A 12,850-nucleotide genomic window follows, 5' to 3' on the forward strand; every position below is an offset into this window, starting at 1 on the left:
CCAGTACCAAAAGATGAGAAGAGGGTTTCACCTTTTTTCTGGCAACAAAACAGCCGTAGTCTGTGAGATTAGGCTCAAAAGAAAGCTGTCTCTGGTGTGGACCTAATCAGTTTAAAAGACAATGCATATATTATCAGAGTACGTTTTTTGTTGGCATTCTGACCACAAGTATTGTGGTTAATGCAGGCATGATTCCTTGTAAAAGGTTTCAGTTTGATGTTTTAACATCTTAACACCTGGTTTGTTGCCAGAAAAAAGGGGAAAACCTATTCTCATGTCTAAATATTGTTTAGACACTCTAAATAATTGTACCTACTTAAACCCATGTGGTGCCTTGAAAATGAGTCTCCTGGTCTCAATGGGCTTTTTTTACCACAAATGACGGTCACCTATCAGTCTTATTCTCACAGTCATGCAATTTAATCTACACCGTACATGTACTATGCTAGGCACACCAGTCGTTGTCTTTTCACACTTCTTATTGCGTATGGCAATATTGTTCAGGGGCTACATGCCAATGTCGAGGTCTGCTAGCCACAAAAATGGCTTCAGGCGAGAGTTTGCGTCGTCTTTGCTGCTCTTCCGTCCAAGGAGCGCAGACCACGGTGGTTTACTAAGTGGTTCACAGTTTTGGTATCATGGCCAGAGTCGCACTGTGGCTCGTCTTTCATTTTCCACTCGTGGAGATGCGCCAGCGGCAGGAGGCGCGATGTTTGAGTCCCACCGGTAGCAGCGCTTCGCAGCCGATGCGTGCCGGGCGTGAGGGTCTCCGCGGGTTACGCCGCGGCGTCGTCAGAATTATAGAAGGGAAGAGGCTCGCTGTTAGCAAGCAAGGACAGACGAACGCTCCCTCTCCGTGCCGTTCAGTGGCCGATACAGGCCCCACCCACCCCCACCTCCCGCCCTCTCCTCTCCGCTGACGTGGCCGGCTCCCTCTCACGGTGCCCCAATTTGACCATTTGGCTGTCGTGGAGATGTTTTCTATTGGTTCTGTCAAACAAAGTCACGTAGATAGAAAAAAAAGTGAATAATAAAAAAAAACATTAATGTTGACTGTCGCCTGGTTCTTAATCGGAGTGAGTGTACTGGCAGTCTATAATGTAAACTGTAGCCTGGTTCTTAAACTTCCAACCTTCCAAAGTTAAGAACCAGGCTACGGTCTACATTATAGACTGCCAGTACGCTCACCGAGGTTAAGAACCAGGCTACAGTCTACACTATAGACTGCCAGTACACTCACCAAGCTTAATAACCATTGCTACAGTCCACATTATAGCCTTCCAGTACTCTCACCAAACCTAATAACCAGGCTACAGTCTACATTAGTGTTTATTTATTTATTTTATATTTTTCCTATCTACGTGACTTTAGCGAAAGAACCAAAGCATATGAATTCCTTCAGTCACGAAAGTTTTAAGTCGAGACACTTTTTTTCTGTTGAATCTCCAGAATCCTAGAAGCACACCCAGCAAATATGGAGATGGGAGGGGAGGGGCAATGCCCCCCTCTCCCTCCCCTCCCTCCCTCCCTCCCCCGGTTCAATGCGTAACGCGCGTTGGCGTCTGCTGCTCGCTACGTTTGACCGAGCACTCGAGCTCGTTGAGACTAATTGCTTGCCGCTGCCCTAATTGCTCGCCGCTACGACGAGGCCACTTTGAGGACGCGAATCCTTCTCGCCACCCGCTATTGGGGTGGGGGGTGGGGTGGTGGTCGTCCCTCCCGCATCATCTGTGCGGCGGCGACGGCGGCGATGCAGCCACCCCATCAACGTAATTGAAGAGACGTCCTGAAGAAGACGCAGTAGGAGGACCCTAGCGCACGCCCGAAAGAGGAGGAGGTGCTCTCAATTCCGCGAGCTCGTGTTTGACCCTTGAACGCCCCGCAGCCTCGCCCGATGTCCGTGATACATTTCGGGCGCGCGATATGAGGAGGGTGGCTCGCGGGTTATTTGCACACACAAAATAAGTAATATTTAAAAACAAATTTGGAAACACGCTTTAATGAAATGTACCGTACTAGTAATGGAAGAACTCCACGACTCGAGGAGGTGGCCCCCAGCTTGCCACAACGTAAGGGACCCTGGTGATTTATAGCCAATGTCAGTTTATTGTGGACAATTAGACCCAAGCCGAAACATAACATATAACAAATGCCATAAAAAAAATTAATGATAGACTATAGTATTGCCATCCGTATGACATAAGTATACCAAGTTTGCAGTCGATACCACATTGGGAAGTGGGTAACAATTGAGTTACAAGATTTGAGGATACAACAACAGAGAGTGAGTTAAATAATAAAAGCGTGTAAAATAATAAAAATACAAAGATTCCCCCCCCGTGTAGCCTTTCACACTGTTGGGGCAAGTGCCATTAGCGAGGATCAATGAAGGTCCTCGAGGGGGTGGGGTGGCCACCACCACGCCCGACCGCCTTTGTCTCCCCAGTGCTGATGTTTACACCCCGCAACAGGTACTAATTTGAGGCTGAGTCGACCTCGGGGAGGCCCAGGACCGGCTCAAATCGTGGTCACCGAGGTTGGATGTTGGCCGTGTGCCGAAATCGAACTCGGGTAGCCGGGTTCGTAGCGCAGGGCGGTTACCCAAATACACTTCTGTTACACTAAAAAATATAAAGATCCCCCGTATAGCCTCAACAGGCTGTGGGGGCAAGTACTGTTAGCGAGCATCTTGTTACACTATCACACACACAGACGTACGTGTTTGGCCATGTTTTTATAAGCACACATGTGATACTGGTAGGAACCCACTGGTTCCACCAGCCCACAGGGGATTATTGTGTCCGTCCGTCGTGCAGGGAGGGGCTGGGTGAGGAGGGTGGGGCTGGGTGGGAAGGGTGGGGCTGAGTCGGGGGTGGGAGGGGTGGGGCGGGTGTGGGTGAGGAGGGGCTGGTCACCCCGTGGTGCCCTTATTAAACTCAACGTTTAACCTACTCACGCCGGCTTGTGCCTGCCCTCACAGTCGGGCATATTTGCGGAATACACCACGCCGCCGTTGACCCTGGCCATTGACCGAGCAACCCAACGTTCCTACCAGCTCCCTCCGCAGGACAATGTGTTTTAGTCTTCCTATTCTGTGCGAGAACATGTTTCGGTCCGCCGCCTTTGACCCCAGGCTTTGGTTGGTAACACTGATGTCTTGCGCACGAGACACCTGTCTGCACGGGGAAGAGCGGTGCCTGTGCGATGCAGTGGAGCAAGCAGGTTTGCGGATCTGCGCGTAAAGCGAATGTCGAGTTGGACTGCTGGTATGTCCTTGGGCCCCCACGGCGCCGCATCAATCACGACCCAGGGCTTAAGTTCTCACTCAACTATTTTGCGGGCTGCCGCGAGAGCAGTAAGCCACAGACACGATAGCGAGGGATGTTGGTGTTTGCTGGACGCGGATTAGATGTTTGCTTTTTCACCGACGGCCAGGAGAGATCCGGCTGCGATGAAGACCACTTTGGTGAGGCATTCTCCTCGTAGGGCCGAGGAAGAGTCGCGTTGACGCTGAGATTCCCGTGGGGGTTTGCGCGCGGTCGTGGGCGAATTGCAAATAACCCATCCAGCTGATGCCTCGACCTTATTTGCGATGATGATGATGACGACGACGATGATGGAGCCGTTGGGCTTCAACGCGTGTCCCGTGTTCTATAAACGGCGCGTCAGCAGAGGTCGCCGTAGGGTGCCACGTGGTGCCGCGGCGAGTTGAACGCCCTCTGTTTGTTATCGCTCGCGCCGAGAGTTATGGGACAATGGGTGCTGCTCTATGTGTGTGTGTCGCTGTGTGTGTGTGTCGCTGTGTGTGTGTGGGGAGCGGTGGTGTGGCGGATAGCGCGCTGCGCTACGAACCTGGCGACCCGAGTTTGATTCCCGCTCATGGACAAAACCGGTGACGATTATCTGAACCGGTCCTGGGCCTCGACTCAGCCTCAAATGAGTACCTGCTGAGGTGTGTTAACATCGCCACTAGAGAGACAAAGGCGGTCGGGCGTGGTCCTGGCCACCCACCCCCTCGTGTACCGTGTCGACCTTCATAGGTGCTCGCTAACGGCACTTTCCCCAACAGTCTGTGCAGGCCATACGGGGGTGCGCGCGTGTTGGCAGCACAGTGGGGAGCGGTAGCGTAGTGGCTTAGCGCACTGAGCTTACCAACCCGCAACCCGAGTTGGACCCAGGCACTGGCTAAGATAATTGGCGATTATCCGCCTGGACCTCTCCTTGCGAGACTTATATTACTGGTTCCGTGGATAAACATCAGCACTTGGGGACAGGAACGGCAGGGATTGGTACCGAGCACAGAGGGGAATAAAGTTGTTGTAGAAGACTATTTGGAGCTGAGTGGACTTGCGAATGACCGGTACCAGTAGTGTCAAAATGACCCTCTGCTTGTGAAGGAAGCTTCTAGGCATTGAAGGCAGTCGCCCACCACCATCATCATCAACAGAGGACAGAGGAGCAATGCTCACAACAACGAGCAGAGCGCCGGGCGGTTCAACGCAGCAATTTGGCAGTGGGGAGAACACATGCGACCCATCTGCGTGTCATCTCGATCAACCCATAACACCTGGGTCTGTCCGTCCCGCGACATCCTGCCAGCGAGCCTTCCCACAATTCACGTAGCTTCAAAGTGGGCTGAGCCAGTGCCGAGTTAAGTTAGTGCGTGGCCTGTAGCATATTTTGTTAAAACACAATTTTTTTTACTTGCATTGTAAAGTAATTATATTGTTTCATTTGCTATACAGCCACAAATCGCTAATCTTAAACACCCAGTCGTTCATAAAAGTTGCAGGCGGTATAGTACTATAGTCATAGAGCAAGTGCAGAATCACTGAACCGGAAATGATCGCTTGAAAGCATTTAGCGCGGGGCCCTTGAAAGTGCGGGGCCCGTAGCTACATGTGTAGCTACTTGTGCTACTGGGGTAATCCGGCACCGAGGTGAGTGGCACAAAGCGCCGTGGCGATGCCATCGTCACTTATCGGGGAACGAGTGGCCGCTACTGTGGCTACGGGTTGACCGACGAACACACCAAGGGGCTGTCAAGTTTTGTCGCTCCTCTTTGTTTAATCGAAGCGCTTAACAAGGAGAACAATTTCCTGCGGCTGTGGGAAATAATTAGCATTATTACTCCATTTGACAACGACAAAAACAGGGAATTCAGAGAATCCTGATTTTTTTTTCATATATATTATCTAATTAGAGTCCGGTACGTTTTCTCAGTGTGTTTTGTAGAAATGTTGGTGTGCACTTGCTCGTTTAATTGAGGGGTTATTAGCTGGTGTAAGTAACCCATTCGTTATGCGTGGAACACAAATAATCCGCTGTTGAGTAAAACAGACCTCCTCGCTTACACTTTTTTAATTCTTCGTCTTCCCAGACGAGAGCTCATAAAGAAGCAAAGTCTCTCGCAAGAAATCCTTGGGGTAAAAGCAGCGACGAACAGCAACAATGGAATAATAATAATAGGGTTTTTGCCTTTTTTCTGGCAACAAAACTGAAACCTTTTTACAAGGATTCATGTCTGCATTAACCACAATACTTGCATTCAAAATGCAAACAAAAAACACACTATGATAATATATGCAGTGTCCTTAAAAACGGATTGGTCCACACCAAGGGACGGCTTTCTTTTGAGCCGCGGCACAATTGGTGCTCGACCAGAGGACGCCAAAAGGCGTACGAAAAAAAAGAGAAAAACCCTATTATTATATTTTGATACTGGCAAAGGAGGTCTAATGATGAAGCAACACTGGAATTGAGACAAAGCTATCGGTGTAAGAATATAGATTTTTTTTTAAACATCGTGGGGGGGAATTTTTTTTATTGTAGTGTACACCGTACATGCTAACCACACGCAAATAAGATTTGCAATGGTGGGAATTTTCACCAGAGGTCATGAACCAGTGGTGGAAGTTATACGTTCCTATTGATGGGGTCAAATATCTCCGAAGGTAACACCACTGTTGTTGCCCCCAAAAGAGGTCCTCTTGTTGTAGTACATAAAGTACACCGCGTGTTTCATTCACTGCTGGATGAAGGCCTCTCAGTGCCACGTTGGCTTTGCGGGTTAATTGACCATACTTCAGAACGCTGGTCAGTGCGGGTTGATAAAGGACGGGGAGGGGTGCCCAGGACCGGTTTAGGTGCCACTCGCTGCTGATGTTGGCCGTGGCTGCGGATTCACGCTCAGCTCTCCACCACGGCTCATCGACATAACCAACCACAAACATCTTTAAAGCAAACTCTTTGGTTCTTTCGGTAAAGTCACGTAGGTAGAAATACAATATTTCATTTTATTTTCCGGTAAAATCACTTAGGTAGAAATACAATATTTCATTGTATTTTTCGGTGAAGTCACGTAGGTAGAAATACAATATTTCATTTTATTTTTCGGTGAAGTCACGTAGGTAGAAATACAATATTTCATTGTATTTTTCGGTGAAGTCACGTAGGTAGAAATACAATATTTCATTTTATTTTTCGGTGAAGTCACGTAGGTAGAAATACAATATTTCATTTTATTTTTCGGTGAAGTCACGTAGGTAGAAATACAATATTTCATTTTATTTTTCGGTGAAGTCACGTAGGTAGAAATACAATATTTCATTGTATTTTTCTACCTACGTTACTTTACTAACCAAAGATTATGGATTCCTGCAGTCACGAAAGCTTCAAATCCTTAAAGCACTTATTCTCTTCGAAAATATTTTTCTCTGCTACCCACCCCCTTCACCCCACCCCCCACTAAAAAAAAATCTCTGAAAATAATAATATTAATCTTCATCATCCCGTATGCGTGTTCACTATGATTTGTGCAAAAAAAAAATCTTAATACGATTGAGTGCTTTGTGCGTGCGCCTTATCGGTCGTGGCTGGGTTATCTCGCGGCGCCGCGGCTCAAGAGGCTCGGGCACGCGGGTCTCGAGCGAGTGATGTGACGGGGGGGGCCATCGAGCCGTGGGCCTGACCCTGCCCGGGCGCTCGGTCCACCGGGCCTCCCTCATTGTGTGGGATGGCCCCGTCGCAGGAACAAGTCCCTGCGCCCGTGATGACCCCCGAGCTCGCCTTGGCTACGGCCATTGTGAGCCTCGCTTGTTTACGATCCCCTCCTTCCGTTGGACAGGCGGCGTCGTCGTCGGCGGTTATTGAAACGCGCTCGAATTCACGCAGCGAGCGCCGCGTTTTTGGAAAATAAGACATCCTTTGAATAAACATAGACAAAGACCCCCCCCCACCCCATATAGCCTGACCAGACTGTTGGCTCGCGGCCAACACCGGTGACGATTATCTGAACCCGGTCTGGGCCTCCCCTAGGTCGGCTCAGCCACAAACGAGTACCTGGTGCAGTGTGTAAAAATCGCTACTCGGGAGACAAAGGCGACCGGGCGTGGTGTTGGCCACCCACCCCCTCGTGTGCCGTGCCGGCCTTCAGAGCTGCTCGCTGACAGCACTTGCCGCAACAGAATATCTCCACACACACCTTCATTCTAGAGATGCGACTGCATTGCCGGGGTTGGGAAGTGGCGGTGCGGTGGTTTTCTGACCACGTGATTATTAACCCGGCCACCTGAGTTTGATTCCCGACAGCGGTTATCGCCGGTGGCGAGGGCGATCTGAAACAGGTCATGGGGCACCCATTTACCAACCTGTAGTGACCGGTGCGGTGAAGTATGGTCAAACAGCTGTCATAATAATAATCGACACGGCTCGCGGAAGGCCTTAACCCGCAGCAGTGGATTGGCAAAGGTTGTTCGTGCTGAATTCCATCACGGCACTGATACAGCCGCGTCATGCTATAGGTGTGTTTTCTTTAATAGGTTGATATCTTGAATCTGGTAAAAAAAATCCTATTGAGATATGGATCCGTCTTTCACAGGGGAAGCCTCGGGGAATGTGAGAAATACGCAAACACACGGGGAAAAGGAATTGGTTCAAAACTGCGAAATAAATTAATTAATAAATAAACTACAGCGTTGCATTACACCACCAGTGGTTCTTAACTGCATCTTTCACAGATACACCACTCCAATAGACGCTTAATAAGAATATTATACAACATACAATAATCATTAGCGTCGTAATGGAGAATATATAAGTAAATCATCCCGCAGTTCGGCAGGGTTGCTTTAAACAACCCTGCTGCTCCTGCACAACGTGTCTTTCTTTGTCAAGGAAACGCCTCTTAGCAATGGAGGGTAAAGGCGCAGCCCTGCAATGTCTTTCTCGCCGCCACCGCTGGGGTAAGGGCCTCCCTCTACACCAGTGGTTCTTAGCCTTCACTGCAGCCTTGCGCCCCATTGCTTTTCAATCGTTAAATAATATAGCATGTTAATAAATACATCGGGTTTGATGGAAACAAAGTAGTAGTACTTACGTGTCCGTGCTTAATTTGTGATTTGATTATTTAGCGTCTAAAAAAAATCTGGCATCTCTCGCGTCCCCAGAAAGGGCATCTCGCACCCCCAGGGAGGGGTAGCGTGCACCCCAGGTGAAGAACCACTGCTCTACACCAACGCAAACAGGCCTGCGACACAGTTGTGAAACCATGCGACACGGCGTTATTTAACCGGTCGGGATATTCTCTCAAAGGGCGCGGTGCCCATGGCAGAGTCCAGTCGGGGCTATCTTGCTTAACGATTAACAGCGACCAGTGACGTGCGATGCCACATTGAGCAGCTTTGGTCGTCTCACGGCCGGGCTCTGGAGGGGGGAGAGGCGAGGTGGGGGTGGGGGAGGTTGTGCTCGAGACGGCACTGCCGAGGGTGAATCATTTGTCTTCTTGAACGTAAACAACGCCCCCCCCCCCTTACTCGTGCCGCGTATGGCTTGCCAGTGAGTAATGTGTCCAGCCCCGTAGGCTCTTCTTCCCCACGAGGTGCGGGAAGGTGCGTAGCAATAGGATGCAAGATGAGCAATGTTGTCTCTGCGCCTGCGATGTATACATTGAGGCGCGTTCGAGGATTGTGCTTTATTTAGCTGTACGCGGGCCCGCTGAGATCCATTATCGTGTCTTCATGGGAGATCTGATTAACTTGGGAGTTCGCTAGGGACCCGTTATTATTTTTTGGGAATGGCGTTGTAAATAATGTTGACATTTGGGAATTGAGCTACGACTGTGGCAGATGGTGCAGTTTCAGTAAATCGCCACCGAAATAATAACACGGATTTTTTTAAAACGAACCTTGAAGTTTATGCAAAATGGCTTCGTGGGAAATACATAAACAGCTGGGCCATCATATCAGCCCTACATATACACAGGAAGGGAGCATTGCAGAATCAATGCCATTTCAAGGTATTTGGCCACAGCTGCGTACAATGTCAAATAAAACCAAACATTGAATCTTGACGGGGACAAATGCAAAGTGCCGCGAAGCATTGGCGCAAAGCTCTAATGGAGCAGCCATCCCTCTGTCTGCGGTGTCCCGTGGGGTGGCGGCGCGCGGATCACCACGAGTGGTCGACGCGATGGTGCCGTGGCCTCTCCTCTGTCGCCTTTCTCTCTCTCTCCCTCTCGCGCCTGAGCGCGCGACGCGGCTGCCCTCTTGACCCGCAAGTCCTCGCTGTGGTGGGCGGCTCCCAGGCGTCTGGCTCGCGCGGCGATTTTAATCTGGGCTGAGTTGGGCCCGTGGCTGCCTCGCTTGACCTTGAAGCAAGGGCTCCCTTCTCGGAAGCCGCTCTTTTGCCGCACGACGAGAGTGGAACATTGTCAGGGCGATCGTTCAAACGCCGGGCGCTCGTGTTGTCTGGGTGAATGGGTAACTTTGGTAAACTGCTGCTGCGTTGGCGTAACAAAAATATAAAATAATGCCTTCTGCCGTGCTGAGTTCATTGAGTGCGCTGCTATTGTTGCGGTACGGGAGTGCGGTTTAAATGGGTTGCATTGTGCAGGGGTGGGGAACCTTTTTTTCTGCCAAGGGCCATTTGGATATTTATAACATCATTTGTGGGCCATACAAAATTATCAACTTAAAAATGTGCCTGTTATATTTGGTCAAACATTTCATTAACTCACCCCTAATGCGATGGCTGGAACTGCTTCTCTTTGGTGAGGCGTTTGATGTTAGCTGGTATTGATGATGTTGCTGCTACTCGCAACTGCTTTTCCAGGTTTGCTCCTAGATTTATTGAATTTCGAGTCCCGCCTGCGGTTGCCTTGGCAGGGCCAGACCAAATGATTTCGCGGGCCTTATACGGCGGTGGGGTAGACGGCAGTTTGGCTCACAATCGCAAAGTTGTGAGTTCGAATCCTGGTCAAAGGTTAATTTGACCAGTTACCGCCAGCAGCATCTGGGTGGAGGGTGGTGGTGGGGGCACGGCGAGAGAGGGGGGGGGGGCTGCGTTACGTTGTGGGATTATTTTGTATCAAACAAACTGGGGACTGGCATAGGAATGTGGAATTCTCTCCACTTCCTCAGTACACCCCGAATGAGATTAGGTATCGCAAAGCGCATTTGATACGTGACGTGGTTTTTCACTTAATTACTACGCACGGAATGCCCTCGCATCGTGTGGCAGTTAAAAACACCGCTGTTGGCTACCGCTGTACTGTACTCTGTGAGCGGTTGTTTCCTGAGTGGCGGAATTGGTCTCTTTCGTCGTTCTGACTTCCAAATACATGCGCAGACTTTTTTTTACCAATCTACTGCTTGATGAGGGCCTCCCCACGGCGGGTCAGTACATGCGCAGACTTTTTTTTACCAATCTACTGCTTGATGAGGGCCTCCCCACGGCGGGTCAGTCTTGGGGGGAGGGGGGGGGGGCAACTGATCAGTGCATATTTGTTGATGTGCGGAGCATAGACTTTTGTGCGTAGAAGAGTACAACTGTGGGTGTTTCTGCGCTGCCCTCTGTTGACAACTTAACCTCGCAGCAGCAGCAGCTCACGGCGCCAATGTGACCCTTGCCGGCGGTCACCCATCGCGGCGCTATCCGTTGGCACATTTTCATTTTATTTTTTAGTTTATCTAGGAAAAGCCACATTGAGTTATTTTCAGCCAATAAATGGTTGCGTGTATTTATCATACGTGTGGGAGGAAACCGGAGCACCCGTAGGAGCAGAAGAAACAAAAGCCACGCGCACCGAGGGGGCGACGCGCTGTGCCCCGTACAGATTGAAACGGATGGCGATTAGTCCACGTGGTGTACCGCCTTGTCCTGGCGAGCCACGGTACGGGCATCTACCTCCGCGACGCCCACGGGATGGGAGTTTCACAACATTTGTGCGGTTGATCCACACCAACCATCGCCTACCTCCACAGTACTGAATTACAGGCCGCGTGCATAGCCACCGGCCAGGGCTCAAACCCCTGCTCCGCTTCCGAGATCCGATGAGATCCACAGCGTTTACTAAGTTTCTGTATTATAATAATAAAAAAAGTGGAGGATATTTTTGTGTTGCTGCAGGTGTTTGTTTTTATAGGAGGCGTTCGTATTACTACCATGAGCCAAGAATGTCTGTCTGTGTGTCCCGCGCGTGACGTCACTCCACATTCTGCACCCCCCCCCCCGTCATTAATATTCATGAGCGGGTGGATTTTTACACTCACGCAGAAGAAGGTCGAGCGGAAATAAAAATGTTTTCGCAAATTTGCTTTAAGTTAGACGTTTCTTTATTTAAAGTGAATCTAAAAAATAATTATACGCAGCAACAAAGTGGATTTGGTGTCTTTATTTATTTCTTCAGCACTTGAGACTAATTTATGCTTCTACATTATGGTAAAATAGACATTTCTCGGTGATTTCCCAAATATTGTATCGATTTCCAATTTATTTCAATCCCAGCGACCAAAAGCAGAAGAGAATAAAGTATCAGAGCAGTGAATTTGAACAAATTGAAGGTCAGTTATATACAGTGCTACAGTGACATGAAGTGGGGTGTTTGGTGACATACTTTCGTGCAAGATTCACTGCCATTCAATTTCCACAAGATACAATTATACTCCGCTCAATTATTTTCCTAAATATTACAGCTTCCGTCCTAGGACGGGCCAAGAATCTCGTGCCAGTAATAGGAAGGCTGCGGCTTCAGGCCCCGTGACCTTCAACTGTGCTGCCCATGTAAGGTAGTCAATGCGCGCGCGTGTGGATGTTTTTCTCGTGACGTTGACAGCAGCAGCAGCAGCCCGTGCCACATCCGATTGCTCTCTCGTTGCGAGTTTGGTGAATCTCCAGGAGTTGGGAGTGGGAGCTTCAGCAGCAGTGATTTTCTTTCTCCGTTTGGTTTCGCCCCTATAGGGAGGAGGGTATGTTTACAGTCAACATCACAGACAGAGGTCCCCTGTATAGCCTCGGCAGACAAATGCTTCGAGTGAGAACCTCTGAAGGCCAGGCAAGGCGCACGAGGGGGTGGGTGGCCAACACCACGCCCGGCAGCCTTTGTCTCCCCATTGCGGCTGTTTACACACTGCACCAGGTACTCATTTAAGGCCGAGTCGACCTAGGGGAGACCCCAAGAGCGGTGCAAACATTCGCCACTGTTGTTGGTCGTGAGCGTGAATCGAACTCGGCTCGCTGGGCTCGTAGCGCGGTGCGCTGACCGCTACACTACCGCTCCCCCCGCAGTCAACAACAACACACACAATGGCTGGATCGTGTTTCTCTGTACACACTATTGTCTAGCCTAATGTGCACGCTGCTCGCGGTGGAACAAAAATGTAGTCATGTTTTTAGCCTTTTGATACATTTGAGACACAGGACGTTGCAAGCCAGACGCTGCGAGTTCGATCTCCCAGCGTGGCAGCTGAAACAACGGGGGGGAGGGGGGGGCAACGTTGCTCACAAATCCTCCCCCGACCCACTCACCCACACAGCTCGCCCATGTCCACCCAGCAACATTAAATGGGGTTAC

The sequence above is a fragment of the Lethenteron reissneri genome, chromosome 25, assembly GCF_015708825.2.
Source record: "Lethenteron reissneri isolate LAM-NWPU_2019-01 chromosome 25, ASM1570882v1, whole genome shotgun sequence".
NCBI classification, from domain to species: domain Eukaryota; kingdom Metazoa; phylum Chordata; class Hyperoartia; order Petromyzontiformes; family Petromyzontidae; genus Lethenteron; species Lethenteron reissneri.